The sequence below is a fragment of the Astatotilapia calliptera genome, chromosome 3 (assembly GCF_900246225.1).
Source record: "Astatotilapia calliptera chromosome 3, fAstCal1.2, whole genome shotgun sequence".
In the NCBI taxonomy this organism is placed as follows: Eukaryota; Metazoa; Chordata; class Actinopteri; order Cichliformes; family Cichlidae; genus Astatotilapia; species Astatotilapia calliptera.
In genome coordinates this window covers 45913842-45939215 of record NC_039304.1, presented here as the reverse complement: position 1 = coordinate 45939215, position 25374 = coordinate 45913842, and the positions used below count along the sequence as shown (strand labels likewise).

At 41.9% G+C, this 25374-nt stretch overlaps 1 long non-coding RNA gene across 1 annotated transcript; it reads right to left on the bottom strand.

Moving 5' to 3' along the window:
* Positions 1-14846: 14846 nt before the first annotated feature.
* On the bottom strand, positions 14847-17922 carry LOC113011357 (uncharacterized). The gene is made up of 3 exons (XR_003270530.1): positions 17893-17922; positions 16426-16565; positions 14847-14866 (listed from the first exon to the last, which is right to left on the bottom strand). It is a non-coding gene; the product is annotated as an uncharacterized LOC113011357 (long non-coding RNA).
* Between the last annotated feature and the right edge of the window lie 7452 nt (positions 17923-25374).

The following is a 25374-nucleotide window of genomic DNA, read 5'->3' as shown; positions in this document are numbered from 1 at the left end:
GGATTTAACCAACGCCTACGGGCAGATTCCCTTGTCTGCAGAGTCCAAAGACAAAAACGAGCTTCTGCACTCTGTATGGTTCATGCCATTCGTCACTCTTCTGTTTGGCTTCTTTGGAACCGCGGCCATTTTTCAGCACGTGCTGGAGCGATAGCTGCGTCCTCACACTGCATATGTTAATTCCTACCTGGATGATGTTGTCATTCATAGTGATACCTCGGTGGATCATGTGCAGTGGTTGGTCACGGAGTCCGTGAGGCAGGCAGGGCTGATGGCAAACCCAAAGAAGTGTGTGGTTGGATGGAGGGAGGTACAGTATGATAAAACTGGCACAGAGCTTCCCCCATGTATTACCAAAGATTCACATCAAACTTATCCCATTCTTGGTTGGTTTAATGAACATTTTTTATTGTCACAGTTTGATACTGATGATTTCTTGTGAACACTCCTTCAGTTTGAACCCAGTGACAGTATCAAGTTATTATGTTTATGTCTTCTCTCACCCCCATTCTCTGCGACCTGCTGGAGCGGGGGGGCTAGGAGGAGGAGTTGGCCGTCCGACTGCAGTCTGGAGTGTGGGGCCTCCCTGCTGCTGCGGAGTCGGGGCGGTCTGCCTCTCCCCACCGCAGGGAAAAGGGTAACACCACCTGGGTCTGGGTGCAGTTCCCCCCTCCAGGGGCAAGGGTACCTAGACCCGGTTTGTAGAGTATGCTTGGGGAGTGTGATCGTGTGTACAGCGTCTCTTTATGTCTGTCTCCACGTTGGTTGAGTGTGGAGTGAGTGCATATGAGAGCATGAGGGTGGGAATGGATGTTTGTGTCTGTGTGTGCCTGTATGTCTGTGTCTATATGTCAGGTTGGGTATCAGACGCCACCTCTCTGGGGACATCTCAGGCCCTCCAAGGTTTGGAGGCCTATCTCCCCCTACCACCACTTCCCCTGCCAGTGGCGGACTCCCTCAGACATCGGTGCGTTGGTGGTTCTTTGTGTCTGGGGATGGGCGTCCAGGTACACACCGGCTCACTCCTTGGCAGCCGCTTGTCGGGGCCTGGAGCCTGGGGCTCGCTCGGGCCACTTCGGGGTGGGGTGGGGTGGGGTGCCCCCGGCCTCTCGGCCTGGGGCTCGGTCACTCAGGCACGGCTGGCTGCCGGCGGAGCTCACGGACACGTCACTGCAACCCCCCCTGGCTTCTGCTCCGCGGCTGCTGAGTGAGCCCTCATCTGGGACTCTCCTCAGCTCTTTCCGGGACAGTGGCGCAGCTGCCCCTCTGTGGGTCTTCCTTGGTCTCTTGTGTTCTGGGGGCCTCTGGATGTCTGGAGTTTTGATCTCCTCCATACCTGCTTCATGCCCTGGAGGACGGGGCTGTGGCCCCCCCACACCCTCTAGCAGGTCATTACATGAAGGAACCTTTTAAAAAAAAACAAAAAAACAAGCGCGTCCATGCTCACAGGTGTACACACGGGTGATCACACCCACAAACTACACCCTTTTTGGCTCCTACCTCAAAGCACACTGTGTTCTGTTGATCTTATGTGCTGCACAATAATGTTTAACATTTAGTATTTACTGTCATATTCCCATATATCATTGTGATGTTGTTTATTCTATTACTCTTGTTCTCTTCTGCTTGCTTTCTTTTTTCTTTCTCAGCAGGTGATCCAGGTGATTGATATATGCATTTTTTTTCTCTGCCCGTTCTGTTGGTTTTTGTCTTTTGCCCTTCTCCCCCGTCCCTCTTCTCAGCTGTTTCTCTTTCCCTCTTTCTTTCTCCCCTTCTTTCCCCCAGTCAAGTCTGTCCCGTATTCAGTAAGTGAAAATAAAATAAACAATAAAAGGTGAATCAAATGGACCATTACGGCAAGGCTGGGATGGTCAGTTTGGTAAAGTAAATCCGTTGGGCATCTTTCTTTGCCTTTAGACAACAATTCTGATGGCAAAAGAGCCAAACGGGACAGGCAAAAAAAAAAAAAAAAACTAAACTGGGAGAACTAAAAATAACAGACCTGGGAGCATATGACAACGGATGATGAATAGCAGAGAGACGCAGACGAGGAACAGGGTAACAGACTGACACGGAGGAACACAGACGAACCGGCAACAGGCAGGAGAACACACAGGGCTTAAATACACACACCAGTAATCAGGGGATGAGAGACAGGAGTGCAACACAGCTGGGAGGAATCTGAGCTGACGGGACAGGGGAAACGTAATCTGAGCACACTCACATATGACACAGACCTTCACAATAAAACAGGAAACTCAGACACATGGAACCAGACAAGACATTGAACTAAACAGACAGATTCACAAACAGATGGGGAGACACCATAGACAGACAGATACAGATGCGGACTCAGAGTCAGACTGAATATAACACATAGAACTTAAACAATCATCATCAAGAAAATGATAACGAACTAAAAGCGCTGGGTCACCGACCCAGGACCATGACAATATATATACTTTTAGCTCTTAATTCTGCTTCAGTTTGTTTTCTGTAACCTTGAACTTCACATGTTAAGTTTGCAGATGGTGAGCTTAAGTTTCCAGAATGTAAATTTACTACAGAAAATATAAGTGTTTACCTGTGTGAGTGTTTTTACTGAGGAAGCTCAACAAAGCCAGTCCTTCTTTGTATTACTTGACCTGACAAAACCAACAAACCCAGGCGAGAGATAAAGGGTATCACAACAGCAGTTATCTGTTTTCTCTTATTTTGTTTCAAAAACAGGAGACATTAAAGTCACTTTAGCAAAATGTATTTAAATAGTTAAAGGTTATTGGCAATAACCTACAAATACGACTGACCTCTGTTCTAATTTTAGCCCTGCTAGCTGAAAATCACAATATTTTCATCAATCAACAAAATGCAGTGAATGAACAAAAGATGCATCTAAATCAAATCAATACTTGGTTTGAACAACAAGGGAGGAGGAAAAGAGTTCCAATGGATCACAACAGTGAATTCTAAGAAAACAAGATGTATTTAATTTCATCCAATCCAAACCATCTTTATTTATAAAGGACTTTAAAATACCCAGCACAGGACCAAAGTGCTGTACAATAAATGAGTTAAGAACAATAGAATAAAAGAAAACAGTAAAAAAAAAAAAAGCACATAATACATAAAAATGAAAATAGCCTTATATTTAAAACAAGATAAAACAGTACAGAATAATTAAATAAAAACAAAACAAAAAAAGAAACAGAAGTGGCCTGTCTTATCTCTAAAGGCAGATTGTTCCACAGTTTTGGAGCTGTTACAGCAAAAGCACTATCTCCTCTACGTTTACACTCAGTCCTGGGTAGACTCCCAAACAGCTGATCACCTGGTATCTAAATACACATTTTGGGGTACCAAAAACCATCACTGCAGTCAGGTCTGGACTGCGACAAAAAATTGCCCTGGGCATTTTGACTGGATATCGGCCCACCAGGTATTAAAGCCATAAAGTCTTTGAATGAAAACAAACACAGCTGTGACAGTGATTTACACTGTCTTCTTGGTATATGTATGATTTCTATACATTTTACATCAGATAAAACTTTGGTTCAGATAATTATTTATTAAAAGTTACACATTTTAAAAGAGAATAAGAAAGAAAAGTATTTCTTTGTGCCCCCTTTCCCTGTTAATGCCCTACCTGGCCCCCTGGCAAAACTTTGCTAGATCCACCCCTGCACAGTTACCAGCTGTCAGCTACGTAGAAAAGGATCCTGGTGTTATTTGTCTCTCAGAAACCTGTTCAGCTCTGATGATTCAATAAGGACATCTCCTGGTTCCATCTTCACGTTTCCTTCTCACCACATATCAAACCAATATCATCAACAGCAGCTTTTACAGCTGTGGCTCCAGCAAACATCAGCTGATCAAGCTGCTTAAACGTGCTGCTGTTGTTTACGAGACAATTACGTTTTTTACGGGACAGTTGGCAACTTTACTAACTAGCCTTATGAATAAAATAAAGTTCACTATCAGTAACATCATAGAACCCGCCCAGCCGTATATAAACTCCGTCATGCTAGCTAGTACACAGGACACGTTATTGTAACTATAAAAAGTCAGCACAACAAAAATAAACTCCACCTAAACTTGGTTTATATCTGACCCAGATCGACTGCAGGTCATAACTTCTTACCTGAAGTTCAGTAAGAAGCGGACCGCCGGCCGCCTCGGGTCTGTCCCTATGACTGTAGCAAACATTAACAACACCTCCTCCCATTGTGCAAAAATGAAGCCGAAATATCCTGCTTGTGAAGGCTGCCATCTTGCATTTTTAGTATTTAGTATTTAGTATTTATTTATTTATTGTCATTGTCAAGAACAATGAAATTGCGTTTGGGGCTTCCATACAACCCAAAAAAAAGAAGAAAATAATAAATACCCCTTAAAACCCAAGTGTACATATTTAACCCAGTGTGACTCCAATGCAATAAGACAATCCTTAGCAATAATGTTCGTAGAAATTCAGACAAAGACCTGAGAAACATGACAAAATACAACAATGCAACCCATTCAATATTATTGTACTGTGAGATATGATATCAGATATGATAGTTATCTATTTAAGAAAGAGGGGGGGGGGGGGGGGGCAGGAGGGGGAAGAGAATAAAGATATGATGCACCAATGCAGACCAGTTCATTGCTATTAAGAAGTTGGATATATATATATATATTTTGGAGCCAGAGTCTGCGCAGTAGTGTCTTGACGTGACCGCACATACGCCCCCCCCCCCCTACACTTTTTACGTAGCCCGGCTGCTCCAGTTTATTTGCTGATGGGTTTTACCGCGACTGACAACTCGTTCAATTAAGGTAAATACAACCATGTCACTGTTATGAAAAAGGCACGCAACTTATCATCTCATAGTTCTAAAACATCTAAAATCACTCTGTTATTAATTTGTTTGCTAGATTAGTCGCTAGCATACGCAATGGGTTGGAGCCTTGTTGCTAGCTAGTTAGCGATGCAAGATGCAGATGTGTAGCGATGTAATGCTGTCCTTTGAGATTTTAACATTTAAGACTGTGAGTGTAAAGGATCTAAAGCTGTTTAAAATCTTCAGAGCTGTCTACGTCCTGGTAACATGGAAACTTTAAAAACAGCAGCAGGTTTCAGTGGTGTAGTCTAATTTGTTCTTTTCATTTAATAATAGAGTCCATATTATATCAATAGCTACATTCACGCTGGGGAGAAACTAGTGAGGGAGACTATGAGGACTAAGCTGGGTTTCCTGGGTCCAGAGGTTTGGAGAAACTTCTTCCCTTTCTTTCATCACAGCTGTCCTGTGCCAGATGTTCTGTTGACCCACTGAGAGAGGCTTTATTTAAGAAACACCAGGAACACTGAAGCTCATCGCATGGATCAAGCAGGACTCATGATCTTCACCAGCAGCTCCCTCACAGGGAAATCTTCAGCACTCCCAGGAGATGGATAAACCCAGCATTTCATGAACACTGTGATGATACCTTTGGTCTGTGTAATGCTATAAATACTTAGATACTCCCCAGAGGCTCCGGACTTTTACATACAGATATTATATTCAGTCCTGTAGAAAGTTATATATTTAAAAATATATGATCCTCTCTGGTTACTCTGGTACAAATACCTCTTAATCACTTTATGGTAAATAACAGACTATCTGCAAAAACTGTGAAAGAATTCCAGATCACAAGTTTGTAGTTCGACATACAAGTGACGACCTTTGACCTTCATCAGATTTTATTTAACTGTGTCAGAGAAAATCAGCTTGTGCTCTTCATGCAGCTGAGTACATCAAGTGTTTAAAACAGAAGCTGTGCAGGTCTGAGATCAGCAGCTTTGTGAAAAACCAAACTGAGATCCTGTTAATGCTGATATATAGTGACAAAGTGACATGGATGATGAATTCTTTGTCTTTAACTTTATCAATAAAACAGCTGCAGCTTTCACTGCAGCACGTGTGGTACTTTAACCTTTGTACTGTTTTCATCAGTTAATTTTGCTGTTAACATGTGAACATGATGGATGATCTGTCTGCTATCACTGGGTGGTGCTGAGGTCTGAATCTGAGGGCAGCTCCTGTAATCACAAACAGAACAGAATTATCACAAACTGAAATTCAAATCTGAAATAAAGCTGATCCTTCTCTCACCAGAGTTGGGCAGTAATGCGTTACTGTAATCTGATTACTTTTTTCAAGGAACGAGCAAAATAAGGGATTACTATTGCAAAAAAAAAGGTAATTAGATTACTGTTACTTTCCCTTAAGCATCTACGTTACTGCGTTATGAGGAATATTTAGCTGATGTAGAGTTTAGAAATGTGTTATCATAGAATGTAGAACTATTGTAGAGACACTGTCCTTAAAGTAATGAAGGTCTCATTGTGTTGTGAACTTAAGAGTAGATTGTAGAAGGCTTCTCCCCCACTGAGTGGAAATTCCCCAGAGGATGTTTTAGGGTGGGGGTCTCTACATGTGTAACTGGATACCTGTGGTCTGGAAGTGAGAGGGGTTTTATGACCTCTAGGGAGTTACCTACACCCACAGTGTTTTAACGGTCACGCACACACATCCACACGCACACTTACTTACGTGCTCGTGCACATAGACACAGACACAGAGTTTGCAGCACACCGTAGGGGGGGGTTTATGATGGGGTCGCCCTATAAAACTGTGTTTCACAGACAAAGGGGTGAAGATTTTTGCAGAGGGGCACCGGCCTCGTCTTCCCTTCTAGAAGTGGATGCTTAAATGAAGATGAGTAAATGAAGATGAATAAAGGTGAATAAAAGTTTTGTGAAAATGACTACTGAGTCCGGTGCCATCTCTGGATGCTCGAGGAATAAAAAGAACCGGGGTAAAACTGATTTCCCGACAGTTTTGGTGCCGAAACCCTTGGGAATTCGCTCGAGGCCCAGAGATGAATTGGCAGAGCTGAGCTCGTGAAACGAGGCGAACAGAGAGCTAGCTCACATGATTAAAAGGTAAGCACGACCTGTTTATTTTCGAACCGTGCATATTGTTTAAAGCCTAAATTATCTGTTCGCTAAGTTGAACACATCCCAGTGTAAATTCACTCAGTAGAAAAAAATAAAAGGCGGCTAGCGTCCGTCTCAGTGCGTTAAAGCAAGAGACTTTTGTAAGAACTCCAAGTTGATGTTTAGCGCCCCGTAAGAAAATCTCAGTGCGTTAAAGCAGCAGATTTTTGTTACGGATTAATAGAATCGGTGTTTCATCCATCTTAGTTATTAGGAAAAAAGTGGCGGTGATCCATCCTCGTGCGTTAAAGCAGGAAACGTGTTACTATTAGCTGAGCGCTGCGCGTGTCACGGGTTTGGTTACCCCACCTAGTCTCGAACGCGGGGCTAGGACCTGAAGGCAGGAGATCCAGGGTGGTGACCTGGGGATTCGTGGCTCCTTAAATAACTAAGTCGGGGAGAGGTCCCTGTCACAGTCTGAAGTATGCATAAAAGCAGGATCGGTTGCTTTCGCCGGTTAGATTCCAAGCTGAGTTGAACCGGTGCCTGATGCAGAAGGAGGACGGTGTAGTGTGTGTGAAAGCGCCGTTAGAGTCGGCGTCTCATCTGAAGTACGGGAGTCAATTAAAGTAACAAAAAGAATTCGTGTCTAAAAGTGTGTGTTTGTGGTGTGCAGAAATCGCGGCAGGCGGCCGTGTCGCGAATTGTTGCAAACTGTGAAGTTAATTGGGGGGTTTAATTTGGTTTTATATTTTTTTGGGGGAGAGTAGCTGCGGTATCGAGTCCGTGGCGCAGTTTGAATGATTTGTGAAGTGTACGAGAGCGGACGGCACCCGCTCTATGTGCTGATTGGGGCGTTGTCCTGAATCAGCAGAAGTGTCTCGCAGAAAGTTTGAATGGGACTGCGAGAAGCATGAAGTGTGTGTGAGCCAGCCTCGAGGGGCGGGGTTCACAGGTGGAACGAACGAAGAGTAAAGTGTGAGTGTGTGTGAGAGAGAAAGAAAAGATGGGGGCGAATGATCAGCCTGTGAGTGTGTGTGAATTCCTTGATGACAAAGAGGGAGATAAAGTAGATTAGTTGATTTTCTGTGAAATAATAAATAGTCAAGAAATCGTAGTGATCAAAGAGGAGAAAGTGAATTAAAAGTAAATAAAGCAAATTAAAGAGTGGATTAGTGCTAGAGTAATGATAAATAAGTTCAAAATAATTAACAACAACATCAAGAAGATTTTTGTGTTTGCAGTTAAGAATAAATAAAATTTCATTTTTTGGGTTTAAAGTCAGTAGAGTTCAAAACAAAATAAGTAGAGATGTGTTGCTTTAGGAGTGATGAAAACATATGCAGTCACAGTGAATAATGAAAGTCTCTCAGTCTGTCGTTTACAGGTGGGGAACGGACCTGGATCAATTCTCCACGGGCAGCAGTCGGAAGAAAATTATAGGTTGAAATCATTAGAAAAAATAGAAACACCCAGCCAGAATTTTTTGGCTGAATTGTTTTGCAGCTTCCCGTCCTCATCCTGAACAAGCAAGCTCCAAGGAAACGAATCTCTCCCTGAAGACACCGAGTGCAGTTTCAGAAGCACGAGCATGAACATCAACAGTGGACAGGAGTCCAAGAGACAATCTGAGCAGAGAGGTCCAGCAGCGCTGTGGGCAAACGGCATCAGAAAGAGAAGAACCACCATCTAGATTGGATGGATGGAGATGCGTTTCCAGCAAGCTGCAACCTCACTGTGTGTGAAGGACTTTTGAGAAGACTGTCTGAGCTTGACATTTGCCATGTTTGGAGTGAGATGGCAATGAAAGAGACAGTGGGACAAAGAGAGACACGGGACAAAGCTGAAGAAAACTGACTGCCATTGGACTGAAAAGTGGGAGAGAAGGAAAGGAGCAGAAGAGGACTGAGGTGGCTGTTTTAGTGTGGGCAATCAAATTGGGGTTAAGGAATCCGGGGAGACAAGCGACTGCCTGGAAGTGGAGGATTGACACAGTGTCCAGACCACCACAAAAGGGGGAGGAAGACAAGCACTGAGGTATGCAAGTGTACTGTTAGAAAAATGGAAAGGTGACACCACACATGCAGCTAATATGCACCAGAGATATAAAAAAAAAATCATACACAAAGTGTTACACATTAAGAGAGGGCATTTGTAGAAGGGGTTAACAACACACAGTGTGGTTGCCGATGGTAACCTGCAAGCATTTGGGGTTTAGCTGTGCCTGACTATGACAGAGTTTTTCATTTAGATGTTTCTGAAACAAACTTTGGAGTGAACGGAGTTTGTTTCAGAAAAAAGGGGGAAGGTACATGAAAGGATACATAAAGACAGAAAATGTATTAACCCGACACACACACACACACACACACACACACACACACACACACACACACACACACACACACACACACACACGTAATGAAGATATGAAGATCAAACACAATTTTAAGTAGGTAATACTGTCACCATCATCCTGTCTGGTTTATTGAGTGGATTGAGAACTGATACATAGACGACTGAATTAGCAGGGTGAACAGAATCCTGCAGCCAGAGTTTAAATGAGTGAAACTAAATGAGTGAAACTAGCAGATTTTTGTTTTGTTTTTTGTTTTGTTTTGTTACTGAAGTATGGGTGTTTTCTCACCTATAAGAGAAAGAATATCCTGTGACAAGTCCTAAGACCGGGCTTCTGTATTTTTTCTTTTTATTTTGTTTTTCAGTTTTATTTGTCATTTTTCATTTTATTTTTATTTTTTGAACAGTGCACTGATTTTTGTTTGTGAATTTCTTTTCTTTAAGCAGATCTGCACGTCGGGAATTAAAAGCGCTACACGTAATCGAGAGAATTGTTGCAAGTGAGTTTCTCCACATTAAAATGGGCTCTGGAGAAAGCCACTTATTTGGGACAATTAGAAAATGAGAGTCTCTGCCTAAAAAAGATTCAGCGAGGTAATCCGATCTAAAGTTCTTCTTCTTTTTCTTTTTGAAATGACGTCATTTTGCTGAAAGTGGAAACTAAATGCGACGATAGGTTCCACTATCAGCAAAGAAAGAAAGAATGGATGAATGAATGAATGAATGAATGAATGAATGAATGAATGAATGAATGGAAATAAAATAAAAACAAACTGACTGACTGGTAAAAGCTGACAAGACTTAACTACGACTCAAGGTTAAGCTCCACCTAGACAGGACAAAAGGGTGGATGAATTTATGTGTTTCCTTTTACAGGAGCAGAAAGATGACAGCAACATCTGAGGTTGCGTGATGGTTTCACCTTTTAAATGCCATTTTCTGTGTTTGTGAATCTACCAGGGGTGTGTTATTCATGTTGCTCACAGAAGTTACTGTGAGAAAGTGTGTACACACCTGCGCAGCGCTAACATTTGCATTCTTTTCTACAGCATTACAGTTCATGTGATTTGATGATGTGATTTCTAACAGAACAATTGGTGGATGTTTGTTTCTCTACTACAGGTTATGAGTTGGTGATGCTGTTACACTGTGTGGTTGGGAAAATGTGAAGGTTACTTTAACAATGTGAATAACATGTGAGAAATTTTCTGTGTTGAAAACTAGTGTCACTTCTTTCCACAGCTATGGATGGCTAACTTTATGGTCTTTTTATGGCACCTCTGGAATGTGGATGGCCGACGCCTGCCCACCACATGAGCCATGTGTGCTGCTAATGTTTGTTTTCTTTAAGAGTGCATGTGGAGGATTCAGCAAAAGTGGATAAGTGACATGAGAAAAACAAATAAGGGATGCAGTGTTTATGGAATAGTTGAATATGGGCTCATTAGCCTGCCACTATTGAACTCAAAGTGATAAAATGGGTGGAGTGAAATTGTTTAAGGAAAGTCACAGATTAATTGTGGAATAAATTGGGATGATTCATGATTTGGGACAAATTATGGTAATAATAGTGATTTAATGATTGAAGAAACCTGCACATGATACTTGTCTGTTATGCTGAGTACTTTATCACTCTCATGATCTATAGTTGGTTGCAAATGTGAAGTTTGATTTAACAGATTTGTCTTCCAGGTTACAGGCTCCAGGTGGAGCTGGGAGTTAAACAAGCTTAACATGTGACTGCTGATTAATGTTTTTACACAGGGTTACAGGTTGGAGTATGGCTGCTCCAAGTGGGAAACCCTAGAGATTGTTTTAGAGAGAATGTGCAACATTCTTGTGCATGTCTCATTGGGGAGTTGACACATGGCGAAAGCCGTGTGACGAGAGGAGTGTCATTTTTGAATTTGTAGATGTCGTGAGGTGCCATGACGAGAAGGAGTGGCTGAGAGGATCGTCCACAGGATGGGAGCTGAGGCCAGGAGAGAGGCTTCAGGAGGATCAGAGATCATCTTCAGCACAGCAGACATCACACAGAGAGCTGTGCTACTGAGCTTCCAGGAGATCAAGAGGAGACTTCCCACAGCAAAATCTTAAATAAAATGAAAGATTCAATGTTGACGCTGAGGAAGACAACTAAGGTGTATGACGTGCTCTGCCTTAAACCTTCAGCAGCGTTGGAACATGAGAACCTGAGGGATGGAGAGAGCGTGCCAAGCTCTAAAAGTGACGGTGCAGAGGAAGTCCAGCGATGGAATTGTGTTTCTGTGTGAGGCACAAATACTAGGAGACTGGGAAATAGTTGACACCACTTTCCCCAAGGATGAAGATCACCTAAAGTGTGTCACTTTGCCATGCAGATTTGATGCTCTGCAGAGAATCCTTCTGTGAGGGAGAGATGTAAACAGACGAGCCTTTTATTTACATTTAAATCATGTTAACTTCTCTAGGCTGGTTGAGGGGGAATTGGAGAGAAACGGTAGTGTTAGGTGTGACCTTTTGAATCAGTTGTTCTGTTAAAACATTTTTGTGGGTGGATGTTAACCAAACTGTAACCATTACAAATGAACTTTTTGCTTTTTACATAAAAAGGCTGAAAATGATTTTAAAAAAGACAGCTAACACTTACTTTTAGTTATTCTTAAGAAATTCTTAAATCCTCAAACACTCTTCTGATCATCAGGATGGAACAAAAATCCATAAAGATAAAAAGTGAGAGTTTCTCTGTCGGTTAAAAGGGGCCCGATTAAGGTTTGTTCAACACAAGCAATTTCTTTTTTGTAAAAGTAATCTGTGGGTGAACTGACCTTTGTACTAAAAAGCTGAACGAACTGATTCCTGTTCCTCTTCAACACCACTGTGTGTGACATCAAAGCTCACATCCTCATTTTTTGACAAAGATCTACTGTATATGCAAAGCAAGTGTCACAGTTACAGCAATTGGATTTGTTTCCAAGGAAACAGGTAGATATGTAAAGACAAAATCTGTCTGTCTCTCAGTGAACTGCAATATACTTGTTCTAATGAATAAAACCACAGCTGTTCTGGAGAACTTTGTCCACCTTTGATTGTCTTTAAGTTGTGTTGGAGCCACAGAGAGCAAATCTTTGTTCTTCATGGAGAACCAGTGAGGCTGTTTGGACTTTCCTATGAAACATCAGTGCAGGAGTCTCTCAGTACATCTGTCCTTGTGCAGTTTTTGTGTGGGTGACTGGCACTCCTGCACTTGGCATGGGGAGCTCCATCTGGGCCCTCCCTCTTTCCCCTGCTGGGATGGACGAACAGTTGTGATTGAGATGTGTGACTCTAGGTCTTCAGCAGTCTCGGGGGTCCATGAACAGCCTCAACCTCATTTCCAAGTTCATTTTCATGATAAATGCTCAACACAGACACTCACATTCTCTCTGTCACTTCTAATATCTTAGCGTTCTTCTCCTGTCTTCTCCCAAAGTGGCTTTCATCCACTTTTTTGCTCTGGAAGTGATAATGAATTAAATAGTAATAAAATAAATAAATAAAACAAAAAGATAAAAAAGAGAGGAGCCTACAGAGAGTCCATAATGCATCTCTTTGTGTTTGGCACAACAAAGCATTCAGACGATGATTCTGCTTCTAAAACTGCCAGACAAAAAAAATATGCTCATCCACAGACTGTATGGGAGCATCACACAGACTCGGATACCTGCTAATTAGTGCTCAGTAACATTTAAATCAAATCCCAGGATTTCTCTCACCAAAACTGGGGAATTATATATTGCTAGATTTCTTAAATTTTTTTAAGTGATAGAAAGCAGCTCTGATACCCTTAACAAAACAAAACCGTGACTGACTTCCTCACTGTGACTCAGAGACAGAGATAAATATGACCACATTTTGTGTCTCAGACTTTTGGACCAATCACAAATATGTCTGTCTCGTCTCTTTTCAGTTCCATTTCTTTCAGACAACCAGCTCATTGGTTTGTTATATTATCAGAGGACAATGGTGAGTAAAACTGCATAAGTGTGGTAAAATACATGAAAATTATTTATGATAATAATAATAATAATATCAAGCAAATGTATGTAAAGGTTGAACAGTTAGAACCTTTTTCCCACTTGTACCTAATTGAATCCACTCAGTTTTGTCCATTTTCCATTAGAATTCATACCTCCTAATATATGGGGTTGTTAGAAATGTTGCCCAAAGTCCATTTACGTATCTGACACAAACACAACACAAAAATAGAGGACCCCTGATTGCCTCCGATTGCTTTGAACCCTGTCCAGTATAAAAAAATTACCTGTTATTAGGTACTACCCCCTAATGGAAAACCTTAAAAACAAAGTCAATCTGACCCGAGTAGATACTCGTGAAGCAGGGCTAATAAGAACGAAGGACTAAACTTTGCAGAAGACCTGATTGAATTTCTCTTTGAGCAGATCTAAAACTAATTACAAATGCTAATTCAAACATAATGTCTTTAATTTGGCCTTCAGTGCTACTTTCAGGAACTATCGTTTTTTTGGCTGATTTTTTACTGGTTTTTGCTTTCTGCTTCTTCAGCCAGGTCTCTGCAGCAGGTCAGAGAGTATTCCTCGTGCTCTTTACCAGAGCAACTTTTATCCAGCCAGCCTGTTAGTGGATCGGGTTAAGCTCACAGATGGTTTGTAAGGAATGAAACCATCATTTAGCATGTGTTTAAAATGCAAACAAATCCTAACCTTACCTCTAGGGTCACCAGGTGGGCACTGAAAGCTCAAGCTATAAATGACTGCTGTCATTTAGAAAGAAGCTGCTATGCTGTAACACCCAGTATTACCAGTAGATGGCAGCAGATTTCAAATGTTATTCCTGGGATCACTGTTAGTAAGAGGAGCTCTGAGCTGAATCACGAGTCACATGTTCATGAGTCTACTTTCTCTCTTCAGCTCTCCGTTTTCATGTTATGATATTTTTTATTCTCCTGTATCACTAAATAAGTAAAATATTTCCTAAGAATAAATACACAGTGTACTGTTTTCCCCTTTTTTGTCAGCCAGTTAATAAAGAGCCTGTGATACATTTATTGGTTAGTTGACCTCGAACAAGTCAAATTTTCCATCTGGCACCTTTTTGAAACTGCAGACAAGCAACAGACAAACCAGGTCCCCAAATGTAATATCCAACAAAGATAAAGAAAATATAGAAAACAGTACAACTCCAGAGGACGCAGCATTATAATAACAAATGACTTTTTTAATGTAAGACTTTTAAAATGGTGCTTTTACCAAAAGGCAAAAGTAGAAAATCCAAAGGGTTTAATAGAGAAATTAATGAAAGACTGAAGGCTGGTAGAGAAAAGACAACTAATCAACTGAAAGTCGGTGTTAGATTCTATTCAATGGAAACATATTCAATTATATTTTATCTGATTCAGATTTATTTCTAATGTCATGGATTATATGTGGATGTCCTCTGGTCTGAAGTGCTGGGGGGACCAGTTAGAGACCAGCAGCTGGACATCAGTGGTTGGACTGGTGGACTACTTCAGTGAAGAGTAGACGACGTCTGGCTCTGGTTTAAAGTCTGAACACAAACACACACAGTTCAAACAACAGGAAACATGATTACAAGCTTTGTAGTTCAATCAAGACCTTCAATCTCCACCTCTCTGCATCACACACAGTCCCAGTTCAGACTTTACTGGGAACCAGCTCAGGTACAAATCACAGAGCTTCCATACTGCTCACATGTTAACTGCTTCTTCAAATTCAAAATCTCAAATGTGGAGCTCACAAATCTGTAACCGTTAGCTGAAGAAATGCATGAAAAGTCATTTTTTCCTGCTTCCACCTTCTCTCTCTCTTCTTTCTCACAGTCAGAACAATGTGACTTAAATGTGACTTAAAACAGGAACCATTATTTAGTTTTTATTAAAATCGTTAACAAATGGAAACTGTTACACTGGAAATGATACATTTGTCTTGTGGATTATTTACATAACTCATATTTTGGGTTACAAGCATCAACAAGGAGATATTTTAAATAAACATCAATGTAGAGACCCAGGCCCTGCTGACAGGTACATGAGTCAGGTGTTACATGTTATTATTATTTGCAATGTTGCATCACAATGCCAGTAAGTTTATTTTAAAAGAGCAGCTGGTTTTCTGACAACAGAGAGATGTTGTAACAAACACACACAGCCTCTGTTGTGATCAGAAGCTTCCACTGTGGTTAAAATGTGTTAAATGTTCACTGTGTTGCAGATGTTGAGAAATTAGAGTAGTGTGACAGACACACACTGTGTTTCCACGGCGTAGTTGTTATGTTGTGAAGGTGTTATGCACCATGTTGGTGTTTGACACATTAGCATGAAGGTACTTCACCACAGCTGTGTCACAGCTGTGGTGAAGTACCTTGTGTTTTTCCCAGCTGTCAGCACTTCTGCTGTGAACCAATGAATGACGGACAGAACGGCGAGGTGTTTGTGTGAACAGGAAGGTAGCGTCCACAAAGCTGCCATCTTCTTTCAGTGCAGAGTGAGACGCCTCACCACAAGCTGGAAAAACAGTGAGAATTCTCACCAGCATCAGACTAACTGCGGTCGTCAGCAGGATGTTGCTGCTGTTTAACATGCAGAACTTTAGAAATGATGCTGTAACCAAAGGACCGTTTGAGAGGCTGAAAACACACATTTGATGATCTTGGGTCTCTTTATGTGTCTCAGGCCCAGATCTCGTTCACACTTGTTTGTGAACGACATCTGGGCCTCATATGTGCCGCTACTGTACTTCCAAATACTCTGTGATCCAGATGTGGCCCAAAAATCATGATATTAAAGGTTAATAATTTCAAGTCTATATGACAGCTAGCAAACTACATGCAACAGCTGCCATCCGGCATCACAGATGCTAACAGAGTAGGAAACAAGCTGAAGTTGTCTAGAATGGTTCATAAAAGGTGAATTTCCATCATTGTTCACGACCACATGTGGCTCTAAGAAAATGCAGATGGGCCTCACTTAAATCGAACAATTCTGAGATATTTTACTCCTGCTACAGCAAGTCAGCGAGCTGCACTGTTGAACTGACTCCTTCATCAGCATCAACACAGACCCGTTAATGATGACGTGTGAGTCTCACCTTAAGGTTTCCTGTCAACATCTTATCTCACCAGAAGAACCAAAAACACCAGTAGACTGATCCAACAGATGACAACACAAAGAGAACAGGAGGAGAGAATGATGGAGGAGAGATGGATGTAGGTGTGGTGGTGTGTTTGTCTAAAATAAAGCAAACGCACTCATTAAGTTCTCGTCACATTGTGAATGTTGAAACCTCTTGATACATGCTCAATCATTCAGGTAAGTAAATCTCCAAATATTGATTCTGTTCATCGGCACATAGCGTTTTTAGTGGGAGAAACGTCATGAGACCGATTGTCTGTATGATCAACTCGGTCACCTATAACATCTCCAAGTCTCTTCACTTGTATCCTAGTCACAGAAGCGTTGGAGGTAGTCCGTAAGAGATTACAGGATGACCCCAACCTCAGCAACAGGACCACTCTCAGCATCGACCAAGTGTGTTTGCTTCTGGAACTGTGTCTTCATTCCACCTACTTCACATACAAGGGTCAGTTCTACAGGCAGAAACGTGGGTGTGCCATGGGCTCCCCAGTTTCACCCATCGTGGCCAATTTGTACATGGAAGAAGTGGAAAAGAGGGCTTTGCTATCCTACCCTGGAACACCACCAAGCCATTGGTTCAGATATGTGGATGACACCTGGGTGAAAATCAAATCTCAGGATGTACCACAATTCACGGATCACATTAACTCGGTGGACCGACACATCAAATTCACCAGGGAGGATATGAAAAGTGTCAGGTTAGCCTTCTTAGACTGTGAGATTTCCATCCACCCCAAGGATGGTCCACCCCAAGGATCGGGTCCCCCGACACAAACAGAGTAACATAGTGTACGCTGTTAAGTGCAGGATTGCCAGGATTTATACATCGGGGAAAACAAACAACCTCTGGCGAAGCGGATGGTACAACACAGAAGAACTACCTCGTCAGGCCAGGACTCTGCAGTCTATTTACACCTACAGGCCAGTGGACACTCTGTCAAGGATGAGGATGTACACATCCTGGACAGGGAAGAATACTGGTGTGAGCGCGGAGTCAAGGAGGCCATTTACGTGAAAAGAGAAAGACCATCTCTGAATCGAGGAGGGGGCCTAAGGGTACATCTTTCATCATCTTACAATGCTGTGATTGCAGCCATTCCCCAACTCTCTGTGAATGGTACTCATGGCCATTGATCAGTGGGCTTTGATCAATGGGTTTTGGTCAGTGGTCATGTGAATTTGCATAATTATGATCAAGGAACTGACCTCCCAGCCCATTGTTCCTTCAGTGGGCTGGTTTCATTCATTATGCAAATGTACTGTTTATAAGTTTGGGGAAACCTGCCGTCAGCTAAGACTGAAGAAGTCACTTGGATGAGTGACGAAACGTTTCTCCCACAAAACGCTACGTCCAGATGAACAGAATCAACTTTTGGAGAATGTTGAAAGCTGCAGAAACACAGACAGGTGAGTGTGTCACCTGTGACAGTGATCCAGCTGGATGGAGACTCTCCATGACCGCTGATGTCACACTTGTAGAGGCCTTCATCAGACCTGGAAACATGCTGGATGGTCATGTGACCTGTAGTCTGCTTCCCCAATGAGGGAGCCATCTTTATAGAAAGCAGCTGTGAGGTTGGAGGGAGTGGTCTTTGTTTTACAGAGCAGAGTGACGTCATCTCCCTCCATCACAGGGAGGACAGGACTCTGCAGGATCACTGATCCACCTCAACACAGACAACAACAACAACAACAACAACAATCTTTATTTATAGAGCACATTTAAAAGCCAAGGGCATGCCAAAGTGCTTTACATAAAAGAATAAAAGAATAAAACAATTAACACTATAATATCAGAGTCATATAAGTGTGGAATTATGTTCACAGGTAAAAACCACTAATAAGAGTAAACTATAGCACATAGCTATAGCAAAGTAAAGCTGTACTTCGCCTTATTTCTAAGGCGAAGTACAGCTTCAGAGACAAACTACAGCATTTCATCCATTTACACACAGCTTCATCAACACTAACTCCACACACTCAGCTTACCAGTGACTGTCAGGTTAACCACGTTACTGATGGGACCCTCTCTGGACTCACACCAGTAAACTCCACTGTCATGAAGCATCATAGTGATGTTACAGGAAGAACCAGCTGGTTTTCCCCACCCATCTCCACACTGAGTCCTCTGTTGTCTGCTTGTGTTTCTCCTCAGAGTCCATCCAGCAGAGCTGTCGTCCTCCTCACAGCTCAGAGACACAAAGTCATATTCAAAGATCTGAGAGCTGCTGGGACTCACAGTCAGACGAGCTGTGAGGGTTACAATGAAAAACTGATGATCACGTCTTTGAGATCTTCCCTGAAAGCTTTAATCCAAATGTGTAAAACCTGTCAGAGTTTATCAGGTTTAAACTGTGACAGAAGAAGGTTACTGACCTTGGTTTGTTGTGCAGCTCAGCAGTGAGATCAGAACTAAAGAGAAATGACACTCAGGTTGATTTGACATAAACACACAAAGGTGATCACTCATAACAACTTTGTATTATTTGATGTTTCCCTCTAAGACAGAAACATCAAACTCTCCATGTTGTGTCGCCTACAGCCCAGTTTGATCTTCCTGTCAGAGGAAACGTGGATCTAAACCAGGTCAGCAAAAAGCTGCTCGTACTAAAACAGAGACTCCAGGATTTCAATTTTCTACTTCTCGATGATCAGAATTATTAAATAAAACTGATCACATCATTTCATGCTTCATGAGCTGCTTCTGGAGTTACTATAGAACAAGGAAGTACTTCAAGTTACATTATAGTTACACTGAATACATACAAACAACTAGTACTGAACTAAGGTCTGTCCTCTGCTCTGTTCACACAAACACCAACATTTTATTTCAGCTTTTCACTCATAAATTCATCAGTAACTCTGTTTCAGTTTCTATCTCAAAAGCAGCTCTTAATGTTATCACAGTAATTATGTGCCCTGATAACACCCATAGTATATATAAAATATCCACAGCATTTAAATAACCCAGTGAAGTCATGTGTCCACTGAGCAGCTGTGTTGATATAATGAGTGAATGATTTGATCTTTTCACTGCCTGCTGTGTTTCATCGACTCCTGAGCAAAGATAAAGAGTCAGTTCAGACCTGCAGTTGGTCCTCGTGGTGTTTGAACTTGAATTCAGCCTGATTTGTTTTTCATGTCTTCACCTCCATCATCAGTTATCAGGAGAGCAGACAGTCAAAGTACAAGAATTCAAACAAACACAGAGATTCTACTTACAGAGCAGACACAGCACAGATGTTTCCTTCATCGTCCTTCTCACTCATTTGAGCTTCTTTTCATTTCTCTCACTGACACCAAGTAAAGCCCGCCCTCTTCCTCTGAGCACCAGCTTTCTATTGGTTCAAACACAGAGGTGAGAAGTATTTCCTTTCCATGTAGTGGACGTCCCCTCAGTGAGAGAGGCAGATATGAGCTGAAACACAGGAATCAAACCAGGGACGCTGCTGTTATGGAGCTGAACTGGAACCATTCAGACACTGAGGCCCTCTGAACACACTGAACACATGCAGAGAAGTGTAGAGGGAGTAGAGCAGTGGCGAGAGGACACATCCCTGAGGTGCTCCTGTGTTGATGTTGATGCTATTGGAGAAGCACCTGCCCACCCTCACCACCTGAGTTCTGCCAGTGAGGAAGTCCAACACCCATGCACACAGACGGCTGTTAAGTCCCAGATCCCTCAGCTTTGTGAACAGTCTGCAGGGCACTATTGTGTTAAACGCTGAACTGTAATCAACAAACAGCATTCGCACATAGTTACCCTGTTTCTTGTCCACGTGGCTGAGAGTGGTGTGTAGGACGTGGGCGATGGCATCCTCTGTGGATCTGTTGGATCTGTAGGCGAACTGCAGCGGATCTGTGGTGTCTGGGATGGAGGAGGAGATGATGTTCTTCAGCAACCTCTCAAACACCTTCATTACTACCGAGGTCAGTGCAACTGGCCGGTAATCGTTCAGGGATGAGGGTTTGCTGTTCTTGGGGACAGGGATGATGGTGGATCTTTTGAAGCATGTGGGGACCACAGACTTCGCCAGGGACTCGTTGAAGATGTAAGTGAACACACCTGCTAGCTGATCAGCACAGCAGTGCAGCAGACGGCCGGTGATGCCGTCTGGCCCCGCCGCTTTCCTTGTGTGTGTGTGTGTGTGTGTGTGTGTGTGTGTGTGTGTGTGTGTGTGTGTGTGTGTGTGTGTGTGTGTGTGTGTGTGTGTGTGTGTGTGACCCCATAAACGACTTCCCTAAACCTGCTGGTCTGGAAGTCCAGCAGTTCATCTAAACAAAAGGCACTTAGACTAAAACTGACATAACTACGTTTATCCTACCACAAAACAATAGGAGAAGGTACGACCTGTCGCATGCTCCCAGGGTGTGGGTGTGAATGCTGGAGCACTCTGAAATGCACACGAAGTCTTTGCAGACTATTAGGGATCAAACCTCTACCAACATGACATTGATTATACACTCTAAGCATATATGAGTAGATATTTCTAAGCATAAATGACAATCAACAATACAAATCTAACAGGATGTGAGTGAAAATTTTCTACTTAAAAGCTCGTTAAAAAATCACCTTGCTGCATTTACATATAAAGGATCTTCACATACTTTGCCTCCCCATGTAAAATTTCCTAGATCTTCCGCCAGTCAAATGGTATACCTGGGGTATCATACTGTTGCTATTTGTGTAGCTGTTCCCTCGCTGCCTTGGTTTCATAAATGACAGTGTTAATTTTTGTGAAGGAGATAATAATAATAATAATAATGGATTGCATTTATGTGACCCGTGGTAGGTATAGTAGGCCACTCACACTGAACCCCAGCTGGGCAAAACACAGGCAAATCTTCAGTGGTGTCTTCACTCAGGCGGTGCATGCAAAAAGCGGCAAGACCAAAGAAAAAAGGATTTGTATTTCACGCAGCGTCTTCACTGTCTGCAACGATATATATATATATATATATATATATATATATATATATATATATATATATATATATATATATATATATATATATATATATATATATATATAAAGGTGTTTTCATGTAAAAAACTAAAAGACAATCAATATCTGCTGTGTCTACTGATACAGAAAAATAAAACAAGAAGCAAACACAATCGACAGCCACAGCAGTCACAGTCCATCGATTTACACCAGGTTAAAACAAATTAAAACACACTGATGTGTCGGGTCCTTTGCCCGCAGCCAGAAATCCACTTGGCAAAGCAGCAGCTCGGTACTCTGTAAATGAAAGCAGGAGATGACTTACGCTGGACAGTAAAACACAGGAATATCCCTCCAACTGTATTGTTTTCCTTACCTGTCCACAAGTTCCCGTCACACCCTAATAAATATTGGTCAGTGGCGGTGGAGTCCACTACACATTTCTCACAAGAACGCAATGTTTCCCACCTACAAGGGTGCAAATAACTTTAAATCTCTGCTAAACGGCCAGAACTCATCTCATGACTCATGAGATGCCACTGACAGCCAGTTGGTGGAAAATAGTCTGCTCATGTCACATTTTCAGATTGCTTAGAGCCCCAACAAAGTAGGTACTACAGAAGTACCCGGTGCCAGGAACTACCACCTAATGAAAAACTTAATTGGAACTTCAGTGGAGCAAAGTTTCAGGTCAGACTCAGTGACACTCAGTGACACATCACAGCACTTCCACACTCCACAAACATTAGCTGTGAGACATGGATGAAATAAACAAAACCCAAACCTTTAACCCACAGAGACCATCAGCTTGTGTCTCTCTTGTCTCCCCCTCAACAGGCCGAGCTGTGAGACTTAAACACAGGAACCACCAGCAGAGTCTGCAGCCTCTCTGTCCAGAGCAGCTTTGCAGAATTCATAGTTCACAATAATTTAATCTGATATTGGTGCAGCTCCTCAGTCCATCCTCAGTCTGACAGAAGCAGCTTTAGCTGTGTGGAAACTTCTCATCTGGGTTTTATCTTAAATATTTTGCATTCAGACGAAGAAGAAGATGTCTTGTTCACACATTTTTATACACTAACTGCATGTTACAGCTGTGTTTAAACAGTATTTATAATGATGCATCGGTGGGTGAGTGCAGATATTTTTCCAAAGAGCCAGTGGTTCCACCTCTGGGCGGAGTCACCGCAATCCAGCGTGCAGTCCACACCTGTTGGCAATCAAGCTGTTGGTACTTAAGACCAGCGATGGTTCTTTGCCAGATCTTCCTCTAACCTCTGTTAGTGTGGGCCGCCACAGCGCTCGTGAAACTTTGCTCATCTTGTGCTCTCTCTGTTTACAGTAATCCACCTGGTCACCTCGCTGAAACATGACTCACCTTCAACACTCACCTTCAGTAGGATGCTGGTCTTCTTGGCAGCTTCTTGGTCACTCCTTATGCTCACTTCACTCACCTAACTCGACTACTTGATTCCTCTAGATTTATCTCTGCTCACCTGGTTCACTTACCCTCTCCACGCCATCAATCCACCTGCAATAAGTGAGACATTTCACGACCTCGTTTTCACTCACCTGAACTGCATCCAAACACCTTTTGAACCTCGTCTCCTCTCATTACTGTAACTCTGAGCCTCCTGGTCCAACCCCTCAGTCTAACTACCCCTTTGCCCCAAAGTCACAGTGTTCAAGTGAAAACTGCTTCATAGTATTTCCTGTTTATTTCATAGCTCACGTTTGCATCATAATTCACAGTTCATGGTTTGAGTCTCAAGTTGTATATTTTGTTATCATGTTTATCAGTGCCTCCATCTGTGTCTGTGAGTCCGTTCTCCTGGTTTGGCCTCCCAGCTGTGACGCCATCTTCTTTCAGTGCAGACCGACACACTAACCACAAGGAAGAAAGCCGACACGTTCTCGTCAGTGTCCTCAGATTCAGTCTGACTGCAGCCAACAACAGGAAGCTTCTGCTGTCGTTTCACTGAACTCAGTTTGCAGAAGTTAAAAGAAGTAAAAGGTTTTAAAATGATTCACTGCGTTATTGGACAGTTCGGGAGGGTGAGAACACTTTGTTTTGTTCAGCCTTCTTCTTCTTCATATAACTCATATTAACAACTAACTCATCTTTTTTAGAACTTATGTGTGAGCTGAAGTTGTGCGACATCTGAAACACACTCGAACACAGACGGATAAAAACCACGTGAACATCATCAGGACCTTTTTATGCAGAAGTGAAGAAGAGCAGCTTTACCTCTTATCTGTGATCGTTTGTTCTTGTCTGTGATGATTTTTCCATAAGTGACGTCTTCAGTTCTCACTGCTGAGTAAACTGCAGCTGGATCAGTGTCTGCACAGTAAAACACACAGAGGACGTCACTGCAGACAAAACAGCTGAGAACAGACATGAAACTGCTGCCACTCACAAATCTTTATATAAAACACTCAGAGTGTTTTCAGTTACTGCTCAGGTTATTTTAGAAATTTAAAATAGTTTAACATGAAGTCAAATGTGAGATAAACACACCTGATAAAGGAGGAACTGAATGATCTGCATTCAGTTCCTCACAAAAGCTGAATGTTGGTTATTTGCACTAACAGGATATTAAAGTCAGCTCACATGTTAGCCAATCAGACTAACAGGCCGTCACTATTAAAATATTAACTTTACCAGAGGTAGGCTCAGAATTTAGATACTGAGACAGAAGGAATGTAAGATGCTGGTGTCATAAATATGAAAGACTAAATGTTAAAAGGAAAACTGTGAATAATACGGCAGGAAATGTGCTTAATTTACACAAATAATAAAATATATTTTCATGTTTAGTAAATATGATAACAGTGTCTGACCTGTGTGAGTTTACAGAAATGCTCTTACAAATAACTCACGTGTTTCTTCCTCTATTTAAAATTAACACCTCTGTGTTGAAGCACACGTAGATGAAGCTTTTTTTCCTCAGAAACAGTCGCAGACTCGTTAGTGTTAACCACAGACGACAAACACACAGAACTTAACATGGTGTGAAAATCTACAGACAGACTGATATATATTTGACTGATACCATCATGCTGTTAAATGTAAAATCATTTACTCATAATCCAAACTGGGTTTATTTTACACATCGTCACAGGCTTCCAGTTTCTTAAATTCAGCTACTTTTGCTTCTATGACATAATTAATCTTAATCTAATTTAATGTTAACCTAATTTAACATTAAATCTTAATTCCGTCCAACTCTGTGTCTCTGACTCCTCCCACTACAACACTGAACAAACCAAGAGCACCAAATGCTGCAGTTCCTCTAATGTCCACATGAGATTTGTAAAGTCAGTCACTCTCCATAGACACTCATGTGAACATGTTCAACTTTACAGCAGAAATAAAAATGTATAGAACCTGCTATTAAAAATATATTTGGTCTCTATAGCTAACCCTCTCTTTCATACGAAGTATGCATGAGTTGAATGCCTTCATAACGCAGCTGTTCAAATGTTAATGAGCCTGAAAGTTTGCATTATTAGGGGCGTGGCCTCTTTGAGAGGTCGATGGACACAGGCTGCTGTAACTGCCAACTGTCTGTTAGGCTTCACCTCAGCCAATTGGACCTCTGGACCATGTTTGTGCTTTGGGGGTATTTTTAATGCAAATGTGTAACCAATACTATGTGGCTTATTGCATAAACAAACATTACCAGTTCTGGTAAGTTTAAATCTAGGATCTTGTTTTTATGTTACAAAGCTCTATTTAGCAGCTATCAGTGCCTTTCTGTTGACTCCTTACAGTCTATGGAAGCAGCTTGATAACCAAGCTATCTGACACTAGCTAATAAATTAGCACTGCACCCTTTCATCAAAGCTAAATCGCTCTTGGCAATAAAGACAAACATGATGTTGGTAAAAATGTTAAGGCTGGAAAAAGCAGTGGAGATTTAAAACAGAGAGATTCAAATCTCCATGTTTGA